This window comes from Citrus sinensis, chromosome 5 (assembly GCF_022201045.2).
Source record: "Citrus sinensis cultivar Valencia sweet orange chromosome 5, DVS_A1.0, whole genome shotgun sequence".
Classification (NCBI taxonomy): Eukaryota; Viridiplantae; Streptophyta; class Magnoliopsida; order Sapindales; family Rutaceae; genus Citrus; species Citrus sinensis.
The window spans coordinates 4,173,766-4,192,868 of NC_068560.1; the positions used below are offsets into that span (position 1 = coordinate 4,173,766).

General features: G+C 35.6%; 1 protein-coding gene and 1 pseudogene across 1 annotated transcript in view; one reads left to right on the forward strand and one right to left on the reverse strand.

The window, feature by feature from the left end:
* Window positions 1-19,103, reverse strand: part of LOC102625788 (putative inactive cadmium/zinc-transporting ATPase HMA3) — a 104,573-nt gene that overhangs the window by 50,498 nt on the left and 34,972 nt on the right. The window lies entirely within an intron of this gene.
* Window positions 12,220-17,416, forward strand: LOC127902178 (uncharacterized; annotated as a pseudogene).

Sequence of the window (19,103 nt, forward strand, 5' to 3'; positions counted from 1 at the left end):
CTATAATTTTTAATCTCGGCCATGTTTGTTAGAGAATAATAGGGGCCTAGAAACTAGATATGTGTGGTGTCCTTTTCAAGCCCATTTTTACGTTAAGGTCAAAAATCAATTCCTGAGAAATGAGAGACGCTTTTAATAGTGGCCGAGGAGAGATGATTCTGAGTTCTCTTTTGGGCCTAGGCCCCGTCGTGTCATTATTATATATATATATATATAATTATTTAGTAAAGGCATTTTCATTTTCTCAGGATATCAATAAAACACAAAAAAAATTAATTTTAATATCCTAATAGATAAAATACACAGTTTTTAATATATTAAAATCTGTATTTTTTATATTTTACTAACATGTTCACTTTAACAAGACAAAGATGATGTCCTCATCAGAGGAATATAATATACATACATATACATACATACATGTATATATATCTCTTAGGTTCTCGCTAAATGAAATAATAACAACTAATTTTTTGACTAATATACATGCATGTGACTTGTGAGAATTTTTAATACATAAAAAAGAGACTAGATTAATTCTTTTTATTTAAAATAATATATAGAGATTCATCATCTAAAAAAGAGATGAAATTAGGCCTTTTAGAATTTAAAATTGGTTCCTTTAGGTAGGGTTGTCCAACAAATTTTTTTTAAATGCCTTTTTCTATTGTATCATTATATATAAATCTTTGTATTCAACTTTTTTCTTTCCCTCTTTTTCATTTTTGGACCACAAATTTTATACATTTATATAATCTTGTGCTAGATCTTGCATTATAAGCTATGAATTCATCGAAGTGGAAGGACCACCAAATGGTCTTCTTATTCATAACTTCAACAAAACTATTTATTTTTATTATGGTTCATTAAACAATTAAAAGAAATTAAAAGTCCTTGGATTTTTGGTAAGCATGCATGCCATGCCTAAAAAAGATGGAGAAGCCAACGTGATATGGGTCCCAAATTAATTGAAATCGCTGCCTCATATTTATATTTCAGGCTAAAAATTATTAATAAAACTATGTAAAAAAAAACTTAATAGTTATATGCTCTTACTTTGAAAAATGAAAAGCATTTAAATTTCTTTATTTTTAATTAATATCTCCCAACTTAAAAGAAATATTTGGTACTAATGGTTAATAGACTCATGATTTATTCTCATGGGATTTGGTGATCGATGTTCAAGCCCCATATACCGACCACCTCTCCCTTAAATGTGAATAGATTTTTCCGAAATTATATTTGGAGATAGTCAAAATTCAGGGATTTGTCTGTGGTATACCCCAAAAATAGGGTATTTGTCTAAAAATACCCCCATACTTAAAAATTATCTGTATATGCTTTTTTTTATGTGCAGTTACGAAATTAACCTAATGAAAAACCTAAATCAACCAAACTACCACAACCAATTAACAAAACCCCCAATTCTCTCACGAACAGAACAACGTCTCCTTCAACCCTTCTTCTGGATTTCTCTTTCTCCATTTTACAAATCCCTGTAATTTTACAACAATTCTTCTACACGCTCTAGCCGAAACGCAGCAAAACAAGTAAATCGACGACGCTTTTGTGCAAACCAGTAGCTGCAATTCCCCCACTCTCCTTCAGCGTCTCATCTTCCATTTTACAACAACTCTTCTACACTCTCGTCGAAACGCGGCAAAATAAGTAAAACGAGAAAAATTGAAGGTAATTTATCAATTTAATATCTGTGGAAATGTTAGGTGGGACTAAGATTTTACTTTCCATCCATGAGGAGTATATGGCCCGGTTAAGCGAATTGAGTTTTGAGTGAATGTAGATGGCAACGTGTACATTTTGTTGTTTTGTTCGTCTCCATAATTTCATTTTTATTTAAGTGGACCACATTTGCACACACGGCAACTTTCTCTCCTTGCAAGGTTCTTGAATCTTTAATTCTTTTTGGGCAAATTACACATATAAAATGCACATCAATTTCGAATTTGGTGTCATTTCTATCGAGAAATAATCAACCCAACTTCAATACTTACAGTTGAGAACTAAGACTAGGAGTTGTCTTGAAATTAGTTCATGAAGCTGTGATAAAGTCATTGAACAAATTAATTGCAGTTTATTTGATTAATAATGTTAGATTAGAAAAGAGAAAAAGAGGAATAACTTGTGGTTTACAAATTTGTCAGGAAAAATGTTTTACTGCCAAAATGTGTTTCTGTTACCAGTATTTTGAAATTGGGAAGTACTTCAATGTTGAAATCACAATATGAGAACTAAGATGCCTCTGTATAGTACCTGCAAATACTTCAATGTTGAAATCACATAAAATGGCCATAACTAAAGTTGATTCAGGAGCTGAACAGTTCACTGTTGATATATCTCACCAATTAATTTGTTTATATTTTTTTTATTGATTTCGTTTAATTAATTGTATTCTACTATGTGTAGTCTATGGTTGTGATTTGCAGTTCAATTTCCTTTTTTTAGTTGTTATTATAATCTAACCTCCAATGCAGTTGTGTAAAGAATTTCTTTACATGACTTTTACTATGGAGTCGTGTAAAGAATTCTCCAATGTAGTTGTGTAAGGCATTTATTTACCTGACTTTTACCCCGAAGTCGTGTAAAGAATTCTTTACACAACTGCTGTCGTGTAAAGAATTTCTTTACCTGTCGAGTAAAGAATTTCATACACAACTGCTGTCGAGTAAAGAATTCTTTACATGACTGTTGTTATGTGATGAATACTTTACTCGACAGCAGTCGGGTATGAACATTTTACTCCACTATATTCGCATAATTAGTTCTTTACTGGACTGTAGTTTGTAAAGAATTCTTCACTGGACATGCGTTGGGTATGAACACTGTATTTCCAATGTTACAAAAAATCTATAGTTTATATAGTAGACTGTAGATCAATGCATGTTTTACTCAACTGTAGTCGTGTAATGAATGATTTACTCGACTGTAGTTGTGTAATGAATGATTTACTCGACTGTAGTCGTGTAATGAATGATTTGCTCGACTAGTATGTCGTGTAATTTTTATGATTGGTTTAAAATATATTATTATGTAACTTTTCAATCATTTTATATATTGATTGATAAATGTTTTTGTATTTATGCAGATGGAACCGAAGATCAAGGAATCTGAATACTTCAAAGCAAAGATTTCAAATCGATCATCACTACAGGCAGTGAAGGACATTAAAGATAAACTCTCTGAGGCGTAGAAAAATATTTTCAGGTGTTCTTGTTTCGGTCATTTTTTGGATGTGAAAGAGTTAAAGTTTTCTGCTCAGTTACTCCACAGCATATTATTGAGAGAAGTGAAATCAGATGAAAATGCAATGTGGTTTAGGATCGGACGAAAAAATATTCGATTTTCATTGGAGGAGTTTGCCTTGGTGACAGGCTTAGATTGCAGTCCATCGTATGAGCCCGATATTGAAAATAATGATGATGATTACACAATAGATGATGAGTTCCTAGATGGAAATTGTGCAATCACAACACAAGAACTTCGTACAAAGTTCTTGCAGGCTAAGTCAACTGATGATATGAAAATGGTCAAGCTGGCCATGTTGTATTTTGTTGAGTCCGTGTTACTTGGAAAGGAGAATAGAAATCATATAAATGAAACTAATGTACTCCTTGTGGACAATTTTACCGAGTTTAATGAATTTCCCTGGGGACGCATTTCTTTCAAGATGACCATTGGTAGTTTGAGAAAAGGCGTTGCAGAGCATGTGGCGAAGCCTAAGAAGAAGTCAACTGCGGATTCTAAATACAAGGGAGCAACGTATAGTGTACATGGTTTCCCTCATGCTTTTATGGTAACAAAACTAAACTAATTTATTAATCGCTTATTGAGTATTATCTTTCTATTTAGAATTTACCAATTTTTTTGCTGAAAATAAATTGTGTCAATGATTATACAGGTGTGGGCATATGAAGCAGTTTCCGTCATCGGTGATAAATGTGCAAAGCGTTATGGTGATTTATTTCCAAGGATTTTGAGATGGAAATCAACAAAGCCTAAAGAGTTTGAAGAGATTCAAATGAATGTATTGAATAAAAAAGCCTCCAGGATGGTTTTCATAGAAAAATTACATGCTACCGGAGATGTCGAGGCAAATAAGCATTACATGAGCTATTTTAGTGAAGATGAGTGGCTTGAAGAGATCGGTGAAGAGAATGATAATGCTATTGAGTCAGATAGTCATGCAGAAGAAAATCCTTCACATGAAGATAATGAATCACATGATAGTGAGTTAAATAGTTTTGATGGTTTTCCTGATGATAGTGATTCAGATGGTGCACCCACCTCCAGTGGTCCAAGAACATTGCCTCCAGAACATTTAAATAAATCAGCATCAATACCAGCTAAGGTCATAAAAAAAAAGGTAAGTCACTGTTCTATTAAACTATGCTGTAATTTATGCCATAAATTGTTTACCTATTTATGCATATCTGTTATGAGGGGAGTAAGTAACAAAATACTGCGATACTAACTTATTTATTATCCAATAAGTTCATTACTTAGTAAACAAAATACTAAGTTGCAGCCTATTTATGAGCATCGACTTTGGAACTTTTGATTTGATTGCTTTGTTGTTGTAATATTTGTTTCATTTTCTATTGAGTCAAATGATTTTAGTTTATGGTTATTTGTATTTCTCAGTCTTCGAAAATATATATTTGCTTCAATATTTTTGATACACTACTTCATTTTCTACTATACACGACCACAGTCGGGTAATAAATACTTCACTCGACTGTGGTTGTGTAATGGATACCTTACATGACTGTACACGACTACATCAAGGCTAATATAATATTTTGAAAATTTTTATACATGTCAGGGTGGTCCGTCTCAACATGCCTCCCGTGCGTTTGATGGTTCTATTTTCGAGGAGAAGGTTACTCATCTTGGTTGTCGCATTCAAAACATTGAAGAAAATATTGCTAAGATGGAAAATACCATGAAGAATATGGACACAAAGATTGATAACATTGAGGGGAAAATCGATAATATTAACGTGATCGACAATAAATTGAGTAGGCTTATTCAGTTACTTGAGGAGTCTTCAACCTCAGAACCTCAGGGGGTTGATTTTAAGGTTTGATATATAAAAATATTAATATTTTTCATTTAGTATATATGTTTATTTAATTAGCTAACAATTTGGTTGTTATGTCTATAGCCTATGAACGATCCCATGGACGTCGCATCTGGTCAGTCACCTATGCAACAATCTTTGGAGATGCTTGTCAATATTTGTAGTACAGAAAGGGCTACAGACATGATGACGCCAGATGATTCGCATGGTACAGAGGGGGATCCTATTATCGTCTCAACGCAAGAAAAAGATTGTAGATTTGTGTACAATTTACGGAAGAGAAATGATATGAAAACTTCCACTTATTTACGGACACCGTACACTAATCCTTTAAAGAAGCCGCGAGAGACAACAGATGTTGAGGTGCACCCTCAAGAGACAAAGAGCTTCGAAGTGTGTCCCCTTATACTCGAAGAGGAGTTATTGGAGCTGCAGCGATGGATGAACAATAAAAATGATAAAACAGAGCCGTGAGTTATCTTATATTATGATATTAATTTTTTTTAACTCCAGATAATTATACCGTATGTTTATTTAATAGTTTTACTAACTTTATAATTGATTATATGCAGTAAATATATTGATTTGACTCTTATGGAGGTTAACCGTGAATTTTTCCGTAAATTATACACACCGGACATGTGGCTGTCTAATCTCGTAAGTCATAAAATTTGTTGTGATTATTACGATAAATATTTGTAATTTTTTTACTTATTTCACCCTTTATGTTTAGCACATCGACATTGGCTGCTACTACTTAAGGAAAGAAATATCCAAGGCTCCGACTCGGAATGGACAAGCTTGTGCCATTATGGACAGTAATTTTCTAGTATAGTCATTTTTCTGTAGCCTACTCCTTAACTTCTTAGAATAATAACAGCTAATATATTATTGTTAAATTTTCTAGAATAATTTGAGAGACAGACACAAGGTGTATCTGGGAGACCCAGATAGGGTGTGGGAAAAGGATTGTTACTGCATTGATTATGCTAATGGTGCAAAGTTGGATTGTGCCACTCCTTGGAAAAATGTTTCCACTATAAGTTTCACATTTTATGTTTAGTTAAACACATTATCATATGCACTGCAAGTAGATACAAACAGTTACCGCATTTCGTAGATATTTTTGCCGTTACTTGTTAAGAATATTGTCTGTATTTCGTAGGTGTATTTGCCAATATTCATGAATGATCATTGGGTTCTCGGTGTGGTGGATATACTTGGGGGCAAGATTTCTATTTATGACTCTATGATAGATTTAACAAAGGATTCAGTTTTGGTGAGACAATTGCTGCCTGTTGCAGACATGATACCTCTAGTACTTCAAAAGATAGAATATCACGAAACACATCCAAACTGTAGTGAGGTTATATAAAAAATTCCTTGGCCCATCGTGCGAGTGCGTGACATCCCACAACAAAAATCAGGGTATGTACTATATATATAATGTGTTTTGAACATAATAATAAGAATGATTTCTTTTTAACAATTGATTTATATGAATTGTTTAAGTGGCGATTGTGGAGCATTTTTGTTGCGGTACTTGGAGGTCCTAGCCCATGGACTTGATGTCAATTCATATTGCCAACAAGATCATGTTACACAATTTCGACAAGCCTTGGCTGTAAAATTATTTAGGCATAGGTCATGGAAAAAAACTTTGTAGTGTCATTTTTTGGAATATGAAATGTAATAGTTATGACGAGGATGTTGTTGATATTTGATGTCAATAAAGACAATTGACAATATTAATATATTTTATTTCTTTATTAATTATATTAATGATAGATAAGATAGTTTGTACAATCTATGTGATATATAACAGGATTGCCATATATGCACAGGGAATACACTGTAAAAAAATACACGACTGCAGTCGAGTTTATGTACAGATACACGACTGCTGTCAGGTATTTAGAAATCAACATGACAAGCTCTCTGTGACAAAATACTCGACTGCAATCGGGTATTTGCACAGATACACGACTACAGTCGGGTATTTAGAAATCAACATGACAAGCTCTCTGTGACAAAATACTCGACTGCAGTCGGGTATTTGCACAGATACACGACTACAGTCGGGTATTTAGAAATCAACATGACAAGCTCTCTGTGACAAAATACTCGACTGCAGTCGGGTATTTGCACAGATACACGACTACAATCGGGTATTTAGAAATCAACATGACAAGCTCTCTGTGACAAAATACTCGACTGCAGTCGGGTATTTGCACAGATACACGACTGTAGTCGAGTATTTAGAAATAAATATGACCAGTTCTGTAATAGCCAAAATACACGATTGTACTCGGGTATGTGCACAGAATAAAAACTCTTTTCAATCATTAATTATATTGATGACACAATCAATATAGATTTTAAACATATCAAACTTCAAATAAATGACACTAACTACATAAATAAGTCGTAATACAATAGAAGTTGTTTAACATTCATAATAAATTTTTGGCATATTCAACCCAAAAACGCGGTCCATATTTTATAAGCATCTGGTCACCTCCCTTCAATACTTATTCTTATAAAGCCACACAAACACGGTTATTCATCTGCGAAACAAAAAGGTAGAAATTTATCACTAAATATGAAAGATATTAAAAAAATGAAAACAACAAAAAATAACAAGTATATAAGGTTCATAGTAGTACATGTGCTTGTTTATGTTTCATTTGGTCTAACTACGGGCTCATTGTTAGACAGTGGGATTGGTGCACTGCAAGTTAGTTGATTATGTCCTCGAGAACCACACCTACCACACTTACGGCGCAACTTCTCTTCGCCTTGTGATGGTATCCTAATTTTTTGTGGCCGACCCTTTTTTCGTTTTTCCACAGGGGGCAAAACCTCATTACTTTGCACTTCTTCTGAAACCTCCCATTATTCTTCTGTGCCAACAGGATATATTGTTTCTGCGTATGTTGCAACCCATGCTTCACTGGAATAGTAACGAGAACACATGTCATATACAGACAATGTTTCTTGATACCTACAAACAACTAATGCATGTTCACAAGGTAGTTGATCGAGTTGAAATTCCCGACAACTGCATGTCTTGTCAAGAATGTTGACATGACCATTAAGGTCACCATCTTTAACAATAAACTCATACATATTTAGTGTCACCACTTTATATGTACGAGAATTCTCAGATTTTGTTAACAACTCCTTTTCAGCCCATTTTGTAAGTCGAGTATGACAATTAACTACCTCTTCTCGCCTATCACAAAACCACTCCCGTAGCTTATCAATGATCGAATCCAATAACTTGTGAATGGGCAACTGTCGGGGGTTTTTAAGAACAGAATTCATGGATTCTACTATGTTTGTTGTCATAATACTATAACACAACCCATCAAAATGACAACGAGCCCACTTCTCATACCCTGCATCTTGAAGATATTTAACAACTCTTTCATCGACCTTTTGTATCTCATTCATAAAGCAATTAAAATGTTGTGGTCGATAAGCTTTTGCAGCTAGTTCAACAATTGCACCTACCTCGATTTCTTTAAACTTAGCTCGTAAGTTTTGCTTTAAATGGTGCGTACAAATACCATATGCAGCATTTGGGAATGCGATGTTAACATTCTTTTGGATACTTGGGTGCCTATCAGAAATGAAAACCAAATTAGGAACTTCACCTATTGCTACTTTTAACTTCATTAGAAACCATCCCCATGATGCATCATTCTCACTATCACCAACACCAAATGCAACAGGATAAAGTTGATTGTTACCATCAAGTGTTGTCGCAATGAAGAAAGTTCCTTTAAATTTTCCCTTCAAGAACGTGCCATCAATTGCAATGACTGGCCTTATTGATGAAATAAATCCATGTATACAACCCCCAATTGCCATAAAAAAATATTTAAAGTTATTTGCATTGTCAACTTCAAGAAACGTGCAGGTGCCCGAATTTTTCTTCTTTAACATTTCCATGTATAAAGGGAGTAACTTGAATGAATCCTCAGGCGTGCCTCTAACTTTCTCCATTGCATATTCTCTTGCTTTCCATGCCTTGTGATAACTTATTTCATACCCAAACTGTTTATGAAAATCTTCTTTGATATCACCAGGCCTATATGAGGATGAAGCACCATCAAACTTATGACAAATCTTATGTCCGATAAGTTTAAATGAAGCATGACGATGATCTCTCTTACGGACATCAAGTGCACAACTATGGACACTATAGTACTTTGTGATTTTAAACATATTCAAACTTCCAAACTTCAGAGCACGAAGTCGCCACTTACAAGTATCGTCAACACACTTAACAACAAGAATATTCTTCCCCGACTTGAAGGTTTTAAACTCAAAATTTTTCCTTAGAGCTTCCATAAAAAGCACTTGTTGCAACTCTTCTTTCGAACTAAACAATTTTTTTCCCATTAACCAATCACTATCACCAACAATTTCCGTAGATGGCAAGTTAATAGTATTAGAATGTGAGTTATCAGTGTCAAATGAACTGCTGCATGTAAACAAATTAACTCTAGGCATATATCTATTATTGGAATGTGCTACATTCCCCAGTGTTGGATCACTAACTGTTATCCCATCAACATCATCATGAACAATAACATTCACATTTTCCTCATTTGACCTTTTATCATTAGGTTGTGTTTCAGGAACAAATTCGAATATTGACTGATCTTCAGCAATAAAATTATTTGGGCTTAAACATTCACCTTCAACATATGGCTCAACATGTTCTTCTGGACATCTATCTGGCCCGAAATTAGGGTCCACATGAGTAATAGGGGTAACCAAAATCTGTTTTCTTTGGTAGGTAATGCAAAGAGGAATCTTCAACTCAGCTCTACTAATTGTTTCCTCTAGAAAATAATCTACATCATCATTATTCATAATTGGGATGGGCGGCATTGGATCGAATGTTTTGAGCTTGAACTTCATTTCAATATCAAATTCAGAAATATCAATACAAATAACCCAAGATACTTTTTCTATCAATTGTGCATACGTTGTAGAATGGGGCACCATGATCCCTCTTGCCTCCGTACCATTAAATTTATAATGGTCGTTTTGCTCAATCCATTCACCACAAAACATCATAGGCACACGTACTGAAGTCATTTCCTATAATAATACAACAGTTGATTATACAATAAATACAAAAATAAAATCAAATAAGATTTATAATGGAGTGTGGATCTGTCTGCCTATTTACACAACTGACGTCGTGTAATTGATAGTTTACACGACAATAGTTGTGTAACTTGCTAAAATACACAACTATAGTTCTGTAAACAGTCAGATGATATATTTAATAAAATATAACTATAATCTTTGTACTAACAGAATGCTAAGTGTCATAACAACTACTATATCTTTCAAACTTGCACGATTGTTGTCGTGTAAATTTATACATACATGACAGAAGTCGTGTAAGTTGCAAAAATACATGACTCAGTAAATAATCAAAGGACATATTTCTTCTTAAAAAAATGTTGGGATCTCATACCAATTGGAACATTTTACATATATACACAATTATAGTATGTAAATTTATACGTACACACTAGTAGTCGTGTAACTTATTAACACACACGACTATAATCCAGTAATAGTAAAATGATATATATAGTGAAAAATATATATTTTTTGAACCAATAGAATGATAAGGTGTCATAATAATTGAATTTTTTTTGCACATTTTCACGACTACAGTCGCGTAAATACATACATACACGACAGCTGTCGTGTATGTCGGGTGCAGAAAAAAAATTTGACAACAACTTCAGGTTTTAACGAATGTAGTTATAAAATCCATCAAATAACAGTCATATGATGCAAATGCAATGAAAATATGAGTTGCTTTAGTGTTTATCACAAACCAAACAAAACCCTAAAAATAATATAATGTCAACAAATTGAATAGATAGCTCAAAATAAAAAATAAAAAGTTTCAAATACCTTATTCATGGGATGAATAATACACCCAGCTGCAAACAAAAATCTCAGTGCATTAGCTGTTTGTGAGTGATTTCCGATTTTGAGTGTAGTGTGAGTTTTTGTTGTGTGGAGTTAAAGAGTGAAGTAAAGAGTGTTGTGAATTGTGTGTGTTTTATATTTTTCTTTAGGGACATTTTAGACAATGTACCACATAAAAAGGCATATTTAGATAATTTTCAAGTATGGGGTATATTTAACTAAATACCCTACTTTTAAGGCATATTTAATTAAAAATCCCGTCAAAATTATGGATCAAAACTTAGTAAATAAATGTAATTCAACATTCGCACTATGGTATAATATGAATAAGGGAAATTATCTACAGACCACCTGTTTTTTTCAGGTTTTTCAAAAATACACATATCTTTTTCTTTTGGTTTATTTCCACTAGAAATTACATTTTCTTGCACTTTTCCACTTCCGTTTACATTCTGTTATAACCTTGCTGATGTCATAGGGGTAAATTTGTCATTTCACCTGCATAGAAAAAATTAACGTCATTTAAACGCGGTAGAAAGAGGAAAACAAAGGTAAAAATATTCTAAATTATTTTGTTAAACTTATTATCAAATGTCTAAATTGCAAAGAAAAATTGAAGTAATTTAAAATTTTTTCATTTAATTAGGGTGAAATAGTAATTTTACAGTAAGGGGGTAAAATAGTCATTTTGTTAATATTATGTTAACTTCTCTCACGGAGTTTAGACGACAGTGGAAAAATGATACATTTTATAACTTCAGGTGGAAATTAGCAAAAAAAAAAGATATGTGCAGTTTTAAAAAAGTCCGAAAAAACAAGTGGTCAATAAATAATTGCCGTATGAATAATCTAACCTAGAAATTGAAAATTAACCTATCTAACTAAATATTAGTAATTGAATAGAAAAGGTAAAAGAATACATATTAAAGAATATATATTTTGATTTTTTTTCAATGAAAATTAGGAATCTATTTGACTATTTGGTACAAATGGATAAACTATATTGTTATTTGATAAAATGTAAACTCTTAGAGATCTACATGTTATTTTCCCTTTTTCGTTTATTTATTTTATTTTTTATTTTCTTTAAAGCAAAGTGACAAAGAAGTCAATAAAAAGAGAAATTAAGAGATCACTCGAAGAAGTAGATGTCCTCTTTGATGATCTGTCACGCAGGGCCCATCTCGCATGATCTTGGAACCGAGAATGACTTACACGTGTTAAGCATCGGTGCTCATGTGAAGATTGGTGCTCATTGTTTTTATTTTATTTTTGATTTTCTTTAGAATGTAACTTTTGTGGTGTGATCGTCACGTGACACTATCCATTGAGACAATACGGTGGGGTTATATACTTATATTATTATATGCTCTCTTATTATTTCTTTGAGCACTCATCTACTCTTTACTATCACATTTAAAATTTATAAATTGAAATTTTAATCTTGGTGTTGATGCTTAAATTTGTTCGTCCTTTGCTTTGCCCGACCAGATTGTCTCAATAACGATTGTACTAATGATGACTGGAATATTGCACTCTCAACGCTTTTCCAATTACACGAGCCCCAGAGAACCAAATCAATCTCCCTCTTCCTTCATGACCTGCGCTCACAGAAATAAATAAGGGGCGCCGGTGGTTTTTCCGGCAAAAACCCTCCGATGCTTAAGTCAGTATGTGGGATTTTTGGAAAAAAATGTGTAATTTAGGCTAGTGCTAACTAGTAACAGTTGAATCAAAGAAAAGTGCCTTAGAGGCTTTTTTATGAAGTTAAATGCTGATGACAATTTGACAGAATTTTCCCCCTCCCTTTTTTGTGTCTCCCTTTCTCAATCTACTTTATGAGCTTTTATAGGCGATCACTCCGTGTCCCTAGGACATTTCCCATGCCCGCCATATTCGGGCCATCAAGGGTCCTTACAGGTCTCAATAATCAAACGTGGGCAAACGCGAGGCGTCATGTTCTCCCCACCGGTTTAGGGCGTGGCGAAACTGTCGCGTTGTCGTGAGATCATGCCCTCTTTTTGAATGACGGGTTTCTTATCGGAATACGTCTCTGGTCAGTAGTTAAGTATACCATGGGGAATATTCTACCAGGAATCTGCTCATACCGTTCAGCCGAGGAGATTTGTTCTCGGTTAGGAATAGGCATACGCCCAGCTGGTGCCCTTTTAATGCCCAAACACTTGGTACCATTCATAATTCTGAACATAATTTCCATTTTCAATTTGTATATCCCTAAAATGACCCATTATCTCTTTTTCTCACCCTTTTTTTCCTCTCTTAACTTACTTTACTTCTGCAATGGTTCAAAAACATTTATGGGCAAATAACTTGAGTAATTAATGAATTGTAATCTCAAGCAAATGATTAAATCTTTAATAAGTTTTAAGAGTCATTCCACTGCGCTGATTTTTCTATGTATTGCTTGTGTGAGTAATCTCATCACAAACACCTTCAAATTCACAAATTCCTCATCAACTTTACTAATGTCCAATCATTTTTCAAGAATAAAAATACCCACCAAAGTAGATTTATTGATGGGTTGCTAAAATAGTAAAACTTAATTTTGAGTTTCAATAGTTTGTAGAAAATTATGTTGGCCAGGAGGATGAGGATAAAATTGTCTCTTTGTATGTTTATGCTTCTCTCTTTTTATTTAATAGGTGGGTTTAAAAATAATGTCTCTTTAAGTTACATTTAATGTAACATATAGCCGAGTAAAATTCATCATCTAGTCCACTTGATCCAACTATTTTGCTACTCATTTTTGTACTAAAAAGTCTAGTAATAAGTTACAACAAATGTAACTTAGAGAAATCTTTAACAATAATATGGTACAAGGTTATTCATTTAATAATTTTTTCAAATTAGATTTAGAATGTCCAAAGTAGACTTTAGAGTATATATAGCCTCACCATGACATGCTGTATATTTTACTGGGATTATTGTATCAATTAATTATTTTTTAATTAACCAAGTAAATCAAGCCGGGTGTATCTGTTAAATTTTTATTCTAAATATGATTGTTCTATTCAATTTTTTTTAAAAAAAGAAAATTGAGTATGATGATGACATTTCTTATCATTTCTTTTGATCCAATTTGCTTAGAAAACCATCAATATTTTTAGTATCCATCATGTCAATTTTATGACAATAATTTGGTTACTATTCATCAGTCATCACTTTGAGTAGTTATAAAATAAAGTAAAAATAGCAGTTTAAATTTTAACTACTGGAGATTTCATATTTAATAAAATCAAATAACAAAGTATTTTTTAATATAAATTATAAGTGATTAATTTGGCGTCTGAAATGGTCTCTAGTTTTGTAAATGAGTAATGTGAAGGGGTACGACACTAATTTTTAAATTTTAAAAATATTATTGTCTTTCAAAATTAAAAAAAATGATTTTGGCAATTGTATGAGGGATTACATCTTTGACATTTTTCTTTTTATTACCAGTCATTAGAATGAAAATATTTCCAAATTAGCTTTGAAACGAAACAAAATCCACAAAAGAAGAAAAGACCTCTTATTCTCAATCACAATAAAACCCTTTCGAAACATGAGAATTCATCTATCTTTTAAAAAATATCCTCAATAAACGCGAATTTCATGCTAAATCCGTTGATGCTGAAATCTGGTCGCCCTTAGCCCGACTAGATCGTTCCACCAACGCTTGTGTTGACAACGGAGAAGAGGTTGCACTCTCCCTGCTTTAGCGATTGCCCGAGCTCCTGGGACCCAAATCACTCTTTCTCTGCTTTCCAAGCCTGCATTCACAGAAACAAGTCAGAGATGCCGATGGTTTTGCCGGCATAAACCCTCCGATGCTTAAGTTAGTATAAGGTGTTTATGGGAAAACTATGTGATTTAAGTTAAGTAAACTAACTATAATATTCTCAACACAATGTGTATCAAAGATCTGTATAGAATAAATTTTGGTCTCAGTTTGGCAGAGTTTTCCCTTCTCTCTTAATTTTTTCATCCTCTACTTCATCGGTTTCTTGGCCTTTTATAGGCAATCATCCCACGTTTTCTGAGTATTCTTCATGCCCCCCATTTTAGGGTGATGACGAACCTTCATGGGTCTCCAACCACCGAATCGTGGGTAAACGTGGGATGCCATATTCTCCCCAGTGGTTTGGGGCATGGCGAAACTATTGTGAGTTCGTGAGATCGTGTCCTTTTTATTCGGGTGATGAGTATCTGGTCGGTATGTACCTCTGGTCAGTACTCGTTTATAGTTGGCATATGCCCCGTATAGAATGTATTACCAGGACTCTGCTCGTGCCATTCAGCTAGGGAGATTTGCCCCAGGGTGAGGGGTGAGGAGATAGCTGAGTTGGTACTTTTCATTACTCAACACCAGTCCCCTAGTTTATGGTCTCACGAGTGAAACGAGCTGAAACTAGAAACTAAGAGTTGACTCTGGTTGCCTCTGGGTAGCATCCTCCTGAGGTGATGTCTATGATGACGGACCTGAGGTGATGCTTATGATGACGGACATGAGGTGATGCTTATCTGTCTAAAGAGTTTTTGGCTTAGGTATGAGCATTCGTGAGCGTGTCCATTACGCAGCCGGGTTGACATCCGTCATGTCACCTTAATTGCTGATGACGTGGCACTTTTCACCATTTGTATTTGAAATTTAAAATGGTGGCTTATTTGCCCTCGATACGCGGTAATTGAACTGACATTTGTGTTACCCAAACGCCTCAATTCTTTCTCTTGTATTAAAATCCCAATCTGAAACTTTATTGCAACTTATTTGCCGTTGTCATTCTGCAATTAACCAACTTCCCTTTTCGGAATCAGACATATTTCTTACGTTGGGGATTTTCTTTTGCTTGATTCTCCCGCCGCCACAGCAGCATCTCTAGTGTCGTTTTATCTCAGGTACCGCCTTTAACTTTCTCTTTGGTTGTTATTGCTTGAGTTTTGTCCTATTCTTTCGTACAAGTATATATAGGTTTGCTGTATTTTCCCTCTTAAGACTCATAATGTCAAGACGAAAAGGAAAATTAATAGCAGTTGAAAGTGACGAAGAAATTGATTCTTACCCTCATCTGTTTGGACCCCTTGATCCCCAAAATCCTTCCACCAACATAGGCCCTTCTTCCTATATGGTTACCCCTGAGTACCCCTAACTAGAAACTGTTTTGCCTCCTTCTGAATGTGAACCTAGTGGGAATCGCGGTGGTCATGCATCGGGTCCGGTGAAAATCGTGGTTCTGGGGGGACTGAAATCCCTGAGGGAGAAGATGGTGATGAGGAGAGTAACTCCAGGCCGAACCGACCTTCTATAAAAAGAAATCTCGGCCATAGGATGGAGGCCAATTCTTGTCCCATTGACGACCTCAAATGCGCCACTACCCACACCGACCTACTTAATCTGAGAACCCTCTACAACATCCCTGGAGACGTCATCCTCTCCATCCTTGGGAAGGGTGATGCTCTTAGTCGGCCTCCTAAGGGCTATGTGACTCTACATCTGGAGAGTTTCAAGCTAGGAGCTCGGTTACCCCTTCAGCCCTACTTCGCCAGGATATTGGGTAGCATGCACCTGGCTCCTGGTCAGTTGTACTCGAACGGGTGGAGGGTTCTCTCAGCCATTTTTGTATTGTGGGAGAGGTGTAAGCTCGGGGAGCCCTCCTTTATGGAGATAAAGTACTTATATCAGCTGAGGAGCAGTCCAAAGGAAGCGAGTTGGTATTATTTCATGTCAAGCTCTGCAAAAAAGGAAACTCATTACCGGCCTTCCCCACTCATGTAAAAATTGGAAGGACAAATTCTTCTTTATTGGGAGAAATTGGTGCCCAGCGATCCATTCGCTTGGTGGTGATATTCACCTTCCCACACGTTTTGTCACCCCAAGTCGTTTATTTTTCTTTACACTTCGCGTTTTTGGCCGTCACTTATTTGTTTCTTTAACCTTGTTTATGCTTTCAGATTCATGGGGTATGGTCAATAAACTTGACGATGACCCCTTGCTCAATGTTGAAACCGCTGTGGTCAACGCCTCCACTTGTTGGGATCTTTTATCGCCGACCAATCTCATCATATTGCGCCTGGTTGACGTTGCAACTGGGATGGATAACAAGATTCTCAACACCATGTCAAGGTGGTCGGGCATTAGGTGAATCTAGTGATGCCCCCTCTGCTCAAAAGAAAAGCTACACTGCTCCTTCCAAAACTCCAGCTCTTGCTCTGCACTTTCCTCCTCCTCGAAAGAATGACAGAGAGAAACTTCACGATAAGAGTCCTGAGGTTAGCAGTCAGTCTGGAGATCGACCCCTGCCTCTTCCGCCTCGGGACCAGGGTGACTATTTAACCCCGTACTAGAAGGATTACTCCAAATCCGTGGGGCCCAAAATGGTCAAGGACATTGAGAGCATGAATCTTAGCGAGCTAGCTGGCTCTATCCAGAGGGTTTCTTTTAAGCTTGCCACTCTGGTTTCCTGCTACAAGAATAGGTCTCTGCGCCATGAGAGGAAGTTGCAAGCGGAGAATTAGGACCTGAAGAAGAAGGCTGAATTCGCTGATCGGTCAAAGGAAAAAATGCTCGATCTACATAGGCAGGTTATGGACCTAGAGGAGAATGTTGCTATTGCTGAGTCCAAGTCATCTAAGCTCGAGAGTGAGTTTGGTGACTTGAAGTTTGACCTTGAGGCTACACAAAGCGAGTGAGACACTTTGAGGATGGCTACGAGGAACAAGTTAAGTCCTTGAACGAGTAGATAGCTGAGCTGAAGGGCAAATCTACTGAGGTGGACGACCGACTCGATGTAGAGTATGATTCTGGGCTCGCCTTTTGAAATAAATACATCATGTTTGTGCTTAAAGAGGAGTACCCGGAACTAAACATGAGCAAGCTGGAGATGAGTGGCAAAAGTATATGGCCGATCAGGGCCAGGGGGATAAGGACTAGGGTGACCAGGATCAGGTCAAGGCTCCTTCAGGCGGGGAGCAAGAGAAGAAAGCAGGGGATCAAACTTTGGGAGCAGGTTAGGGGTTAACACCTGCTCCTCCAAAAGTTGCTGGTCCTTCCCTCTTCGAGATTGCAGATCCTCCTTCTAATGAGACTGCTGAGCCTCAGAACCCCTAAGTTTGTTTTCTATGTAAATTCTGAATTTTCTATTTATTTGTCAACATTTGGGCATTTATAAGCTTTTTATGCTTTCCAACTACTTTCTTGCTTTAGTTTAGTCGTTTCTGTAAATTATATTGAGAATTGTACTTGCTCATCTTTAAGAAGCTAGGTAGGAAAAGGCAAACCCTTTGCCTTAGTAAAATTATTTATTTTACCTGCCCGTCCTTAGGCGACTGAGCAGGAATAGGCACATAGTTGCCTTAGTGAATTTTGTATAACTTGCCTGCTGGTCCTTATACGATCGAGCAGGAATAGGCACATGCTTGCCTTAGTAAAATTTTGTAGAATTTGTCTGCTGGTCCTTTAGACGACCAAGCAGGAATAGGCACATGTTTGCCTTAGTAAAATTTCGTAGACTTTACCTGCTGGTCCTTTAGACGACCGAGCAGGAATGGACACATGTTTGCCTTAGTAAAATTTCGTAGACTTTACCTGCTGGTCCTTTAGACGACCGAGCAGGAATAGGCACATGTTTGCCTTAGTAAAATTTGTTTACAAAGAGAGTTCTGAGCTGAATTCATCTCTATTGAATTTTTTGTGGATTACAAGAGGCGAAATACATGCGTGCGTCACAATTTCATAATACATTTAGCAGAAATAACTTAGCGGAATGAAACTCAATAAAGCACTTTGCTTACTGGAAATATTTCTTTAAGTGCTCAGCGTTCCATGACCTCTTTACTTCTCGTCCATCTGGGTAGGCCAGTTTATAACCTCCTGGGCCAGTTGTTCGCACTACCCTGTACGGGTCTTTCCAGTTTCGTGTCAAGAATGCCCTGGTTAGGATCTCTTGTGTTCTGGTTCACCTTTCTAAATACCCAATTGTTGTGCAAATTTTATTGAACTCGCAAGCGCACGAATATATTGTAGAATAGATCA